Source organism: Rhinoderma darwinii, chromosome 2 (genome assembly GCF_050947455.1).
Source record: "Rhinoderma darwinii isolate aRhiDar2 chromosome 2, aRhiDar2.hap1, whole genome shotgun sequence".
Classification (NCBI taxonomy): Eukaryota; Metazoa; Chordata; class Amphibia; order Anura; family Rhinodermatidae; genus Rhinoderma; species Rhinoderma darwinii.
This window is the reverse complement of record NC_134688.1, coordinates 232,628,263-232,641,389: the sequence shown is the minus strand read 5'-3', so window position 1 is coordinate 232,641,389 and position 13,127 is coordinate 232,628,263. Positions and strand designations below refer to the sequence as shown.

At 41.6% G+C, this 13,127-nt stretch overlaps 1 protein-coding gene across 2 annotated transcripts in view; it reads right to left on the bottom strand.

Annotated features, from left to right (window-relative positions):
• RPH3AL (rabphilin 3A like (without C2 domains)) overlaps positions 1–13,127 on the bottom strand; it is a 340,146-nt gene that overhangs the window by 298,413 nt on the left and 28,606 nt on the right. Inside the window, exon 2 of one of the 2 annotated variants that reach the window (XM_075852932.1) lies at positions 2,517–2,651. The exons of the other annotated variant lie outside the window; for it this stretch is intronic. The gene's annotated coding sequence lies outside the window, so the exon portion shown is untranslated. The remainder of the gene's footprint in view (positions 1–2,516; positions 2,652–13,127) is intronic. 2 annotated transcript variants of the gene reach the window in all.

Here is a 13,127-nt window from a genome sequence, read left to right as displayed (position 1 = left end):
TTTGACTATATGATTTTCTTTTTTTATATATATATAATCTATCTCTCACTGGTAGAATTAACCTAGCCTAAAAATTCTAGACTGTTCATGTCTTTGACAGTGGGCAAACTTACAAAATCAGCAAGGGATCAAATACTTATTTCTTTCACTGTATATGCCGCTCAGTATATAAGGCAGAAACCTTCATCCACCAATGCCAGAAATTGGACACCCACCAATTTGCAGGAATTAAAAACAATTTTTGGGGCTCACCCTAAATATGAGTATTGTCAAAAAGCCCTCCATTAAGCCCTCCATTAAAATATGGCGTTAAGCTTTACAAATTGTGTGAAACCGGGTCAGGATATACCACCGCCTTCAGAATTTATGAAGGGCAGGACCGCACAATAAAGGTTCCTGGATGCCCCCCTGATCTTTCCACCAGCAGTAAGATAATGTGGGAGATAATGCAGCCTCTGCTTCACAATGGGCACCACCTGTACTGTGATAATTTTTATTCCAGTGTGCCCCTGTTTAGGCATTTGCATGCTGCAAGTACTGGGGCATGTGGTACCATGTGCAAAAAAGAATTGGTTTTCCGCAACAATTACTGGGGAAGCGCATTGTAAAGGGGGACTCCTGTGCTTATGCATCTGAGGAATTGCTGGCAGTCAAGTACATGGATCGCAAAGATGTGTATGTACTAAGAACAATACATACCGCAGGAACAGTGGCAGGGAGGGAAAGAGGGGCAACATCGGACAAGCACAAACCAGTGAGCGTGTCCGAATATAACAAGTACATGGAGGGCGGTTTTAAGCGACCAGGTTTTACAGACCTATTTAGTAAAAAGCAAAATAAAAACCTGGTACAAAAAAGTGGTCATTTATCGGTTACAGGTGGCAATCCACAATTCATTTGTGCTCTATGAAAAAAAAAAAAAAACAGAGGCGCAGAGACACCTAGATTTCCAGGGTAAAATTATTGAAGGCCTCATTTTCGACGTTCAGGACACCCGAGAATGCCCCCAGTCTGAGGATGTCAAGCGGCTGACTGAAAGACATTTCATCACTCTGATTCCCCCTACACAAACTAGAAGCAACCCGCATAAATAGTGCCGCGCCTGCAGAAAAGACGGGCACCGCTAAGATTCCCGATATTTCTGTCCCTCATAACCAGGCCTGTGCATTGACCCATGTTTTAAAAAATACCACACTGTTCTGAATTATTAGATTTTAGTTAATTAGTTGAAAATATATTTGCCCTACATTACATTTTTATTTTTCCCCTGATTTTACTCCAAGGTTGAGGGAGGGAATGGGTGGGGGGTGGATGTTTGCATATTTTCTAAAGTTCATCTGCTGGAGAGCTCCATTTGCATAAACCTGCAATTTCTTATTTTAGGAAACCCAAAAAATTTAATTCCCATTATAACCCTAGATGAATATTGTGGAATCTCTGCTTCAAGAGCAGATATTTTGGATGTGTTATAGAAATTCTGTTGAGTTTTGTAAAACCAGCTTTGAAAAAAGGAGATTTGTGAAATAAGCTTCTTCTATCGTAAGCCGTCCTAGATCTCTATGTGATAAATAAGGCACACGTTTGGTATCCCCTTGCACAGGAGAAGTGACAGAATGTGAAAGGAGATGAATTTTGTCCGCGGTGTGTGAAAAATGCTATCATAAAGTGACGCATTTGCTAAAGAATTGCTAATTTTATTTTGTTCCATCTTATTCAAGAAACTTTGAGAAGAAAACTGGACTGTCTAAAAATATGATAAACCCCTTGAAGAAAACCTTGTGGGGTCTACTTGTGTGAATGAAGTCATTTATGGGGTGTCTCTAATGTTTCAGCAGCATTACACCCCCCAGAAAACAGTATGCTGCTATAAAATCAAATGCAGAATTCCTGGACCGAAAAGGCCAAAAAGTCTTTATGCCAATCCTAGGCACATTCCGTTGAATAAAGCACACATATTTGGTATCCCCATGCACAGGAGAAGTGGAAGAATGTGAAAGGAGATTAATTTTGTCCGTGGTCTATACCAGAGGCGAAGCTAGGTTCTCCAGCACCCGGGGCAAAGATTCAGTTTGGCGCCCCCCCCCCCCCCCCCCAACCTCTTTCCCGACATCTCCTTCCCCCTTGCCGTGTTTGTTTTCTCTACCAATCGACGTGTCATTTCTTTTTATGTAACACGAGCATAAAAATATTTGCACATTTCGCAAGCAATATGGTTCTATACACAACACCAGAACCAAGCTCAGTACATATATACAGCCCCAGAAGCAAGCTCACTGCATATATACAACACCAGCACAAATACAGCTCAATTTAGTGCAACCTCTGCCATATAGGTGTGTACGGCGTAAAACTACAGCTCCCAGCATGGCCCGAACAATGGTAAGGATATGCTGGGAGATGCCGTTTCACAAAAAATAAATCCTATCATAATCATACCACCATCATCTCACTGCAGATCATACAGTGACTACATTACAGATTAGAGGCAGAATAAACATTTACATTAAGTGACTCACCGGTGACGTCTCAGATTCTAGTTTTTTCTCTCCATCCGGTCCAGACCTCTATGATGACTTCTCCCGGTCACAGCCCATTTCTGCAGTTTGCCGCACATAGGTCTTCAGCTTCTCACTTTACCAACATTTCTGCACCTATAAATAAATATAAAGTTATTATACCACACACTACGCCCCTAAATATAATCGCGTCATACACTGCACCTCTAATTATAATAGCACCATACACCATGTCCCACACACACACACTGTGCCCCCTCTAGATAGTGCCTGCCATAGAGCCCCCTGTAGATAGTGCCTGCCATAGAGCCCCTGTAGATAGTGCCCCCATATAGACCACCCCTGTATATAGTGTCCCACAAATAACTCCGCCTATAGTGCTCTAGAGATAGCCCACCCCTGTATATAGCCCCTTGTAGATATAGCCCACCCCTGTATATAGCGCTCTACAGATAGCCCAACCATGTATGTAGCACCCCTGTAGATATAGTCCACCCCTGTATATAGTGCTCCACATATAGTCCACCCCTGTATATAGTGTTTCAGATAGCCCACTCCTGTATATAGCCCACTCCTGTATATAGCCCACCCCTCTATATAGCCCACCCCTCTATATAGCCCCCCCTTGTACATATAGTCCACCCCTGTATATAGTGCTCCACTAGATAGTCCACCCCTGTATATAGTGCTCCACAGATAGCCCACCCTTGTATATAGTATATACAGGGGGGGGGCTATCTGTGGAGCAATATATACAGGGGTGGACTATATGTACAAGGGGGCTATATACAGGGGTGGGCTTTCTTTGGAGCACTATAGGGGAGCTATTTGTGGGATACTATATACAGGGGTGGGCTATATCTACAGGGCTGGGCTATATCTACAGGGCTGGGCTATATCTACAGGGCTGGGCTATATCTACAGGGCTGGGCTATATCTACAGGGCTGGGCTATATCTACAGGGCTGGGCTATATCTACAGGGCTGGGCTATATCTACAGGGCTGGGCTATATCTACAGGGCTGGGCTATATCTACAGGAGGGGCTATATACTGGGGTGGGCTATCTATGGAGCACCATATACAGGGGGTTGAACACAGCGTCTATGAAAGGCGCTGATTGGCTGGGCAGGATGACTTTCCCAGTCAGTCAGCGCCTTTCATCGACGGAAGCTTCACTGGTACAAAAGGTACCAGTTGCTTCATTCGTGGAAAGGCGCTGAATGGCCGGGCACGGAACGTGCCCGGTCATTCATTGCTTCTAGTTGTACCTGTGTCCTTGCGACACACGTACAATTATAGTGCAGGAGGAGGTGGCGCTGGCGCCGACGCCCCCCTCTGAACTGCGCTCGGGGCACATGCCCCGCCTGCCCCCCCTAGCTACGCCCGTCTATACTGTGTGTGAAAAATGCTATCAAACTGACGCAATTGCTAAATTCTTGCATTTTCTTTCCAATTTTGCCCACTTTAGAGAAAAAAATAATAATTATGTATACTGACAAATGCCACTAAAACAAAGCCCTATCTGTCCTTTAAAAACAGTGTAAAATTCAAAGATAAAACTGTATTCTCCTGCAGAGTTATAGTCATCTAAGGAAGCGCATAGCAAAATTGTGAAATTTGCTCTGGTCATTTAGCTGTAAGGGTATGTGCACACACACTAATTACGTCCGTAATTGACGGACGTATTTCGGCCGCAAGTCCCGGACCGAACACAGTGCAGGGAGCCGGGCTCCTAGCATCATACTTATGTACGATGCTAGGAGTCCCTGCCTCGCTGCAGGACAACTGTCCCGTACTGAAAACATGATTACAGTACAGGACAGTTGTCCTGCAGCGAGGCAGGGACTCCTAGCATCGTACATAAGTATGATGCTAGGAGCCCGGCTCCCTGCACTGTGTTCGGTCCGGTACTTGCGGCCAAAATACGTCCGTCAATTACGGACGTAATTAGTGTGTGTGCACATACCCTAACAGCCTAGTCCTTAACCGGTTAAGATCAGAGTTTTTACTACTTCTGTCTATTTTCTTAGGTGTCTTGCCGCCTCTGACAGCCGAGCACCCGAGATTTTTAACACAAACTACAATGGTTTTGTGAGGAGGTTTTAGAATGCGACATCTTTACAGGTCAAACATGTTAAAAACATTTCACCTGTGAATACCGTGCAGCCAAAAACCACATTGCAACAATTAGTAGTAAATCACGTGCAGTTTTGCCACACTACAATCCCATGTAAATACACACTTTGATTTTTAGTATACTGCTGGCTGAAATAAATCATGATTATTATAGTACAGCACACCAGGATGAGACTTACCATAAGCCAAAGAGGAAAATCCACAGGTGCCAAAGAAAACTCAAAATACACTATTGGCAGCTACAGTAAACAATGTTAAACAAATATGACCTGCACCAGACAAACTGCTACTGCTTAAACGGATTTTAAAAAAACAAAAAAAAATACATTACTGAAAGTTATACAGTATTTTATACATTGTACAAGAACCAATAAAGCAAATTCTTTGACAAGAAATGTAAATAAAATGTAAATAAAAGAACATTTGGCAAATGTGAATAGAAGTTAATAGAACCACCAAGCTTTAAAGGCTATGTACACCTTTGAAAACAATTATTTTATTTCTTTAACCCCTTAATGACCAGCCTATTTTAGGCCTTAATAAAGCAAGTTATTTATTTTTTCCATGGTCTCATTCGAAGGCCTGATTCACACGAACGTGTTAAACATCCATGGGACGTCCGTTGACACAGCTGCCGTCCCACGGATCTATGTAATTTAATGTGGCCGTTCACACAGCCGTTGTTTCAACGGACCATGTGAAGGGTCTGTGGGAAAACAGGACATGTCCTATCTTTTCACACAGCGCTGATCAGGGATGCACGTCGGATGTGAAAAACTGCAATTTTTCACGTCAGATGTGCAGCGCTCGTGTGAATCTGGCCTAAGATCTAATTTTTTTATTTTTTGCGTCGACATAGCTGTATAAAAGGTCTTGTTTTTCTGTGGGAGAAGTTGTATTTTTTTTTAACAGCAATATAAAAAAAAAATAGAAAAAACCCGCCACACTTTTTTGCATCCTAACTTTGCGCCGTTTACCATGTGGTGCAAATAACACAATAACTTTATTCAGCGGGTTGTTAGGATTGCAACGATACCAAGTTTATATCGATTTTTTTTTTGTTTTACTACTTTTACACAGTAAAAACACTTTTTTAAAACAATTATTTGTTTTTGTGTCTCCATATTTGAAGATCCATAACTTTTTTTATTTTTCCGCCGATGCAGTTGTAGGAGGGATTTTTTTTTGTTGTTTTTATTTGGTACCATTTTGGAATAGATGTGACTTTTTGATCACTTTTTATCACATTTTTTCTAAGGCAGGATTCACAGAAAACAGCAATTGATGCATTGTTTGTTTTTTTATTTTTTACGGCGTTCACCCTGCGGGTTAAATAATGTAATGACTTTATAGTTGGGGTCGTTACAGGTGCGGCCATACAAAATATGTGTAACTTTTTTCTTTTTCTAATAATAAAGCGTTTTGTAACTCGAAAAAGTGGGCTTTTTTCACTTTTTTTTTATTGACTTTATTCAACTTGTTTTTTACTAGTCCCACTAGGGGACTTCACTACACGATCCTCCGATCACTTTTATAATACAGTGCAATACTTCTGTATTGCAGTGTATTAGTGCTTGTCCGTGTAAAACGGACAGGCGTCTGCTAGGCCATGCCTCTGGCATGACCTAGAAGGCATACACTACAGGCAGACCTGGGGGCCTTTATTAGGCCCCCAGGCTGCCATAGAAGACACCGACACCAGACGATCTTATCGCCAGGTGCCGGTGGGATGAGAGGGAGCTCCGTCCCTCTCTCCAAAACCACTCAGATGCGGCGCTCGCCATTTACTGCCGCATCTGAGGGGTTAGACGGGTGAGATCGATATGGATATCGATCTCACCCGTTAGAGCAGGGATGCCCCCAGCCCTCAGCTACCTCTGGCAGCTGAGAGCAGGGAGATTTAACAGCTCCCTGATCTGTTTATTAAATCTGATGCAGCGCCGTGAAAAGGCGTATGCATCAGAATAAAGCCCATTAGTGGTCGCCATGAAAAGGCGTATAGGCAGTCACTAACGGGTTTAATAAAACAGTTGCCTCGTGTAACTTTGTATTTACTTTATTAAAAATATTCGTCAGGTCAGCTGGACTGAAGGGTTTTGAATTCAATGGTGAGGTAAAACCCCCAACAAATAGCATGTTTGTTTTTTTGCGGCGGAAAAGCAGTGATTCGGCTGCCAAAAACGCAACCCAGAAAATAAAAAAAAGTCTTATACTTACCCAGAATTCTGTTTCTTCGCCCAGGCCGGCCTCCTGGGATTACGATTTATCCCATGTGACCACTACAGTCAATCCAAGGAGGACATTTTCTGCATGCAGTTTTTCAGAGCGAACATTCCAGCCAAAAAATTGCACCACAATTTGGTGCGTTTTTTTTTCGTCCGAAAGCACTGTGTGCTTTAATGCAGCGTAAGCGCCCTGTGTGACCATAGCCATACACTGTTAAATAAAAAAAATGGCACGTGGCAAGGTTGTCCTTTGTCCCTTATTATATTTGCCTTAGCCATGGAACCATTGGCAGAGTTGATACGTAATGATCCAAATATTAAGGGTATTAGAGTTGGCCCTAGAGTCCACAAAATTGGTCTCTATGCCGATGATGTTCTTCTTGCAATCTTGCAAAGCTATTTTTGAGTTCGGTAGAGTATCATACTATAAAGTTACCCCAGCTAAGTCTCAAATATTGAGTATAGGTATAGATCCCATCAGTAAAGCTGCTTTAAGTGCGAAATTTCCCTATGAATGGAAAAAGGATCAGATTATATACCTAGGAGTGTCTATTACTAGCCCTAGTTCAGCTCTTTTCATGAAGAATTATATTCCATTACTTGCTAAAGTCTCCAAATTATTGAAAAAATACTCAAAACCTATGATTTCCTGGGCGGGTAAGATAGCTATAGTTAAAATGATGGTATTGCCTGTAATATTATATATGTTTCGTACAGTAATCATCCCGGTTTCGAATTCTTATCTTAATAAACTCCAGAAATTACTTACAGATTTTATATGGACTAGAAGGAAACCGAGAATATGACATTCCACGATGGTTAGACCTTGGCTTTCTGGGGGGATGGGAGTTCCGGATATTAAAAAATATTTTCATTCTACGGTTCTTACCCATATGTACCGTTGGTGGCAGAGTAACTCGGATCTTAGATGGGTGGAGATTGAGAGGGTCATGGTGGGGTTTCCACTTGTCCCCCTTCTGTCTATAAAAGGGTCTAAAGGCCCAGTATTGGGTAGACCTTTACTCTCTATTGTTGCTTCCATATACTCCTGGAAATATCTTATTTCAGTTACGCCTGTGCCGGAGTGCATATCTCTGAAGCTACTTCCCCCTTTGCTACCCATCTTCTTTCATGCCAGGAATTAACTTGGGGATCTGGGTTAAGGCTGGAATATGTGACATAGGGTCATTGTATGATGGAGATGCACTAATAACTTTGCATAATTTAGTAGATAGTTACCACATTCCCAAACATGATCTGTTTACATAATTTTCAAATTCTGCATTTTACAGTCAAGTTTTCTGGATTCCCCAGTATTCCCTATTAGTGCACATAAGATATTTGTCTTAGCATTGCCAAAATCAAAAAGGGATCTCTCTGTTTTATTCTGAAATTTCTCGATCTCAGTCGATAGTTAAGCCTGGGTATCTGTTGCATTGGGAGTTAGACTTAAAGCTAGAAATCTCACTAAGTGAATGGTACTCTGCTATACATTGGGCCTCCAGGATTTCAAGGGGAGCTAGCCATAGAGAAATAGCGCATTAGGTGTTATAGAACCCCTCTGCAAATTGCTAAATTTAATGTCAATTATTCTCCGTCATGTTGGAGGGGTTGCGGTGTGATAGGTAGTTATATGCATGTATGGTGGACTTGTCCTCTAGTATCCAATTTTTGGAAATTAACCTTTACATTTATCTCTTCTATTGTATATTTTAGGATCTCTGCATCCCCAGCTCTGGCACTATGTTTTATTGGCCTTGTTGACATACCTATAGATTTTCAGTGGATTGTTGGCCATGTAATCTTGGCTGCCAGATTATTGATAGCTAGGTCTTGGAAGTCTTCAGATCCGATTACAATAACGGAACTAAGCAACCTAGTACACTTTGACTATGTCATGGAGAAGATGGTAGCTATACGTTTAAATATTTTCAATACCTTTCGTATACAATGGGCCTTATGGTCCGAATATAGGTTGTCCGGGACTCCTTCCCCCCCCCCCCTTTTTCCTCGTAACATGGGCTTTGGTAGTTCGGGGGCAACGTATGGCTATAGGTTCATTTTCCTTATTCCTAAACCTTTCTGTATAACTCAGATATGGGATGGAAATGCCGCAGGGGAAAATTTCTGGCTCAGACCTTCCATGTTTTGCATGAAGGTAATACGGCGGTTTTCCTTTGTTAAAATTACTACTTATAGTCGTAGAAGCGGAGACTGGTTTATTTGTTATTTCTAATGTATTTGTACTATAAAACATTAAGATTCTACACTAATTTGTTAACGGATGGAATCGTTTTTGTTTTTTCTTACTTCTGATGGATTATATAGTACAAATGTCTATTTTTTCCTCTTAACTGTCTTTGTTGTTATGTTGAAAACTTAATAAAAACTAAATAAAAAAATAAAAAATAAAAAAAATATATATATGTTTTCAAAAGGTGTATATAGTCTTTAAACTGGGTCTTGCCATGGCAAAGGTAAGGAGCGCATTTTCTAGTCAGAGTTAAAATCATTGCTAGCAACTTTTAGGGTATGTTCACACGCAGTGACCAAAAACGCCTGAAAATACAGAGCTGTTTTGAGGCGAACATAGCTCCTGATTTTCAGACGTTTTGGTAGCAACTCGCGTTTTTCGCGCCGTATTTTACGGACGTTATTGGAGCGGTTTTTCAATGGAGTGAATGAAAATAACTGCTCCAAAAACGTCCCAAGAAGTGACATGCACTTCTTTCACGCAGGCGGCTTTTGACAGCGACGCATAAAATTACACCTCGTGGGAACAGAACACCGTAAAACCTATTGCAAGCAATGGGCAGATGTATGTAGGCGTAATGGAGCCGTTTTTTAAGGCGTAATTCGAGGCGTAAAATGCCCGAATTACGTCTGAAAACAGTGCGTGTGAACATACCCTTATACAAATTCAACCCCACCGTGCCTAGTCAAGCCACTCTTGAAATTTAGTGTAAACCTCAAACTGCTTCCCAACCAATGCCAATTGGACGTCACAGCTTTAATTCACTATGGGCGGGAGGACGTTGCTGGCAGTTCAGTATGAGGGGTAAATTAAAGTACATAAAAGAGCAGATTTTAGAATCTTTTCTGCTGTACTTCTTTAGGCCCTGTTCACACAGTTTTTTGCAGGCAGAAAAATTCTGCCTCAAAATTCCTGAAGGAATTTTTAGGCAGATTTTGACCTGCCTGCAAACTGTCGAGTTTTTCGCTGCGTTTTCTGCCTGCAGCCATCGAACGCCGCTATCAAAAGACACTGCGAAAAATGCTTTCCCTGCCTCCCATTGACTTCAATGGGAGGTCAGAGGTGTAACCACAGCAAGAAAGAGCACGCAGTTTTTGTTTTACCATGGACGGCGTGGTGAAAAAAACCTCTTCTAATTGAAATCAATGGGAGCTGGCTTTGGCAGTTTTTTGGCTCTAATTCAGACGCGGTTTCAGTATAAAAAAAAAATAATTAGTGAACTGGGTCTTAAACTCTCGTATTGAGCCGCTGGGAAGCTCCAAATGAAAACATTTATGCTCTGTGTGCGCGCCTGTGCGATATCATTAGGAGCCGGACCGCATTCCTGCACAGACTCTGGGGGCTAGTGCGCTCAGCACACTCGCTTTTACCGCTAGGACTAAAGGGATGAGTGGAGCAGAATCCGGAGCAGGGCGGGGGAAGAAACTAAAAAATGCTGCCGGTGAGTACTGAAAACCCTGAGGGAATGGTGGGGGAAAAGGTTGATGACAAGGGACCCTGACTAGGTGCAGCGGAAAGCTTGTTTCTATTATGATAGATGGGAACAGTGTGGCCCCAGATTTGCTCCTAGTATGATATAGTAGGGACCCAATTCATATCTTAAGACCGGATTCACACGAGCGTGTTCAGTCCGTGATATACGGTCCGCAGGTCAGCCAGATTTCCCGGATTGAGCACACTGCAGGGAGCTGGGCTCCCAGCATTATAGTTATCGATGGCGCTAGGAGTCCCTGCCTCACTGCGGAACTACTGTCCCGTACGGAAAACATGTTTTCAGTACGTGACAGTTTTCCCGCAGTGAGGCAGCGACTTCTGGCGTCATAGATAACGATGACAATAAGAGCCCAGCTCCCTCCAGTGTGCTCAGTCCGGGAAATGCGGCCGACCTGCGGACCTTATATCACGGACTGAACACGCTCGTGTGAATCTATCCTAACAGTGGCTCCTGAGGTGTGGATGTCAACAGACTCTAGCTAACTGTGACTCTAATACATTTGTTGCTGTACCCCCTGCAGAGTAGATATAATGTAGTCTAATAGGTACTGTGATTTCTAAGGTATACTCTATATTTCCAGAAAGTTTGTGTAAGGTAACAATGTAGTGCCCCCATGCGGTTATTGGATGTGGGGGTGCACTATTACCATTATTACCATGCTGCACAGGATACCATTCACTGTCATCACTTCACACCCCCATTTTGTATGTATATGTACAGAGTCTGTTGTAAATGCTGTGGTCAGACTTCTCTGCCGCAGCATTACCAGCAGAAATTTATAATATACATTATATAATCACACGTGTGTGTGTGTGTGGTGTGTGTGTGTGTGTGTGTGTGTGTGTGTGTGTGTGTGTGTGTGTGTGTGTGTGTGTGTGTGCGTGTGTGCGTGTTATAACACACACACACACACACACACACTATTCCTTCTCCATTAATTAGAATATACAAAAGTACATTTATTTCAGTAATTCAATTCAAAAATTGAAACTCTAATTATATCGATTCATTACACACAAAGTGATCGATTTCCAGTATTTTTTTCTTTTAATGTTGATAATGGCTAATAGTTAATGAAAACCCAAAATTTTGCGTCTCAGAAAATTAGATTATATAAGCCCAATTTCCCCCAAAAATTTTAATACCGAAATGTAGGCCTACTGAAAAGTATGTACAGTATATGCACTCAATACTTGGTCGGGGCTCCTTTTGAATGAATTACTGCATCAATGCGGCGTGCCATGGTTTCAGTTTGTCTCTGTTGTGAACCGGACCCGTCGTTTTGCCGGAAGCAATAGCGTAGTCGACAACGCTATTGCTTCCGGAAAAAGGACAGATCCGATGCCCAAAAGAGACAAACGGAAACCACGGGTACCGAATCCATCACCATTGAAATCAATGGTCAGTTTGTGTCTGCTCAGGGTCCTGTTCTGACGGAAAGCTCAGACGGAACGTCAGAACGGGACCCCAACGCAGATGTGAACAGAGCCTAATTCATGGAAGTACATATTAAGAGGTTTATATTTTGCAAACAATAAAAAAAAGGATGTTAGTACACATACACAGCAGTATACGAATTATGTGTACCAGGGGGCAAGCAAACCGGAAACTACAAGGCAGAGTGCACATTACAGCTTTAAGTCCATCTGCAAGGCTAACATAAATGCATTGCACTTACAGCAGCGTTATTCATCTAATGGAATACATTGCAGAAATTGCTTTCTGATCAAAATTGCCTTCAATTTAGAGACTCTTTCCCAAACATACTAAGAGGTTTTTAGTTGTTTTTTTTTTTTTGTAAGAACACACTTACAAAACAGGTGAACTGGGAGACATCTATTATGTATATTAGTAATTCACAGAGATATAATAAAGTAAGCATTGCCAGAAATAGGTTTCTAAGCAAACTTTTCTAGTTAAAAGGGTTCTCCAGAACTTTATTACATAAAAATCACTTCACTATATCTTCTGTTTAGTGGCAGTTAAGACAGGATTGTTGTTCAGACATTGTGATGGACAGCGCTGTTCTGAGCAATCTGTCCTGTGATTATACTCCCTTCTTTTATTACAAGGTGATCAAATGGATTGGGCAGTCATGAAAGGAAGGGACATAACTATCCAAAGTAAAACAAGCAGCTATCACCATTCATAGACTTATAAATAAGTCAATATTTATTATAATTAGATACAAAGAGAAAACCTTGCTTTCTTGTTAGGTGGAAGTGCCAAAGACAAGTAGAGAAGAACTGCAAAAGACAGTATATACAGTGAAGGAAATAAGTATTTTATCCCTTGCTGATTTTGTAAGTTTGCCCACTGTCAAAGACATGAACAGTCTAGAATTTTTAGGCTAGGTTAATTTTACCAGTGAGAGATAGATTATATTTTTAAAAAAAACAGAAAATCACATTGTCTAAATTATATATCATTATTTGCATTGTGCACAGAGAAATAAGTATTTGATCCCCTACAAACCATTAAGAGTTCAGCCTCCTCCAGA